The sequence below is a fragment of the Hemiscyllium ocellatum genome (assembly GCF_020745735.1).
Source record: "Hemiscyllium ocellatum isolate sHemOce1 chromosome 27 unlocalized genomic scaffold, sHemOce1.pat.X.cur. SUPER_27_unloc_3, whole genome shotgun sequence".
Classification (NCBI taxonomy): Eukaryota; Metazoa; Chordata; class Chondrichthyes; order Orectolobiformes; family Hemiscylliidae; genus Hemiscyllium; species Hemiscyllium ocellatum.
This window is the reverse complement of record NW_026867498.1, coordinates 1,736,584-1,739,078: the sequence shown is the minus strand read 5'-3', so window position 1 is coordinate 1,739,078 and position 2,495 is coordinate 1,736,584.

Below are 2,495 nucleotides of genomic sequence, written 5' to 3'. Positions count from 1 at the left end.
CTTCCGCATTCAAACAATGGGCTGCCTCTGATTGGCAGGAGGACCAGGCTCCTTCCGGTCCTCCAAGGTTGCCTATTGGTCCATCAAAAGAATGTTTCGCGCTATGTTTGCATACAGCGATGAGCATGTTCAGTGTTTTGCTGACACTGGTAAGCAGGCGCACTGCGTTGCTGACACTGGCAAACATGCGCAGTATGCTCTATGGGGATGTTGGTGTTCCTGACAGATTTTAAGTGTCCAAATGCCAACAGGGGAAAAAAGATAGAGCCACAATTTTTTTTTCCCTGCGGCTCGATATTTTATTCCTTTTGCATTTTGTCTGGCTGCTCAACTTTTGTATGTCGTTTCCCCTTGTTGTGGGGGCAAGGCACCGAGACCAGAACTGGAGGGCATAGGTTTAGGGTGAGAGGGGAAAGATTTCTGAGGGTCCTAAGGGGCAATCCTTTTGCACAGAGGGTGGTATGTGTATGGAATGTACTGTCAGATGACGTGGTGGGGGTTGGTACAATTACATCATCTGGATGGGGATATGAATAGGAAAGATTCAGAGGGATAAGAGGCGACATGCTGGCATCTGGTCGGCATAGACTGAAGGGTTTGTTTCTGTGCTCTACAGCTCTGTGACTATTTTTAGACAGTATGGAAAATAAAGAGCATGAAAGCATGGGAAGTGTTAGAGCATGGAGACCATTTCCAGTTCATAGAGTCATAGAGAGATGTACAGCATGGAAACACACCCTTTGGTCCAACCCGTCCATGCTGACCAGATATCCCCATCCAATCTAGTCTCACTTGCCAGCACCCGGCCCATATCCCTCCAAACCCTTCATATTCATATACCCATCCAAATGCCACTTAAATGTTGCAATTGTACCAGCCTCCACCACTTCCTCTGGCAGCTCATTCCATACATGTACCACTCTCTGCATGAAAATGTTGCCCCTGAGGTCTCTTTAATATTTTTCCCCTCTCACCCTAAACCTATGCCCTCTAGTTCTGGACTCCCCAGGGAAAAGACATTGCCTATTTATCCTATCCATGCCCCTCATAATTTTGTAAACCTCTATAAGCTCACCCTCCCCCAAGCCTCTGACGCACCAGTGAATCAGCCCCAGCCTGTCCCTATAGCTCAAATCCTCCAACACTGGCAACATCCTTGTAAATATTTTCCGAACCCTTTCACGTTTCACAACATCTTTCCGATAGGAAGGAGACCAGAATTGCATGCAATATTCCAACAGTGGCCTAACCAATGTCCTGTACAACCGCAACATGACCTCCCAATTACTGTACTCAATACTCTGACCAATAAAGGAAAGCATACCAAGCGTCTTCTTCACTATCTTTTCTACCTGTGACTCCACTTTCAAGGAGCTATGAACCTGCACTCCAAGGTCTCTCTGTTCAGCTACACTCCCTAGGACCTCACCATCAAGTGTATAAGTCCTGCTAAGATTTGCTTTCCCAAAATGCAGCACCTCGCATTTATCTGAATTAAACTCCATTTGCCACTTCTCAGCCCATTGGCCCATCTGGTCCAGATCCTGTTGTAATCTGAGGTAACTCTCTTCGCTGTCCACTACAGTTGCAAAGGATAGTGGAACACTCTTACACCAATTAGCAGAGTAAAGTTGAGGCTGAAAGGTCACTATGGCAAGATGAGATAACACCGTTAGTAAAGTTAGCCTCATCTGCTAACTATCATTATTGGGACAATAAATATTTGGGACATGACATTAAATATCTAATTGTTAGTGAGTAGAGTCAGCCTGCTTGAAACTACTGACAATAAATATCTAATCATGACATTAGGAAAATATTAAGTCGGGTCTAGAATGAAAGACCATTGTTGCAAAAGCTAACATTAAATCTCCAACCGAGACATTGGAATAACATGAAGTAGAATGTACAACTAAAGAGATAATGGGAACTAACATCACTGGCTTATTGTGTAGCTAGACTGAGGTACATTGATAAATATAGTTGGACATGCTGATAAGCTAACACAAACATGATTAAAAAAAAGATATTTTAAAACCACAGACCCTGAGGTTTGTGGGCATTCGAGAATCTGCTTTTCGAGTGTCACGGTCTTTTTGTTTGCAAATAAACGACCTACTTCTTGAAGAACTCTCTGCGTCTCCTGGTCGTTCTCTACATTTTATCCACGACAACAGTCGGAACCAATTTCATGGTACGAGGAGAAAAAGACTCGGGGGGTGGGCAAAGGGTGGGGTAAGAGAAAGACTGGGGGGGACCATGGTGGTGTGAATTTTAACTTTGTACACCCCAGTCCAACACCGGCATCTCCAAATCGGGGATGTAGTTCTTTGAAAGTTGCATCATTGCTGGACAGGGTGGTGAAGGAGGCGTTTGGCACACTTGCCTTCATTGTTCACACCGTTCAGTGTAGGAATTGGGACATCACATTGAGGTTGTACAGGATATTGGTGAGACCACGTGTAGAGTTCTGAGTACACTTCTGGTCGCCCTAT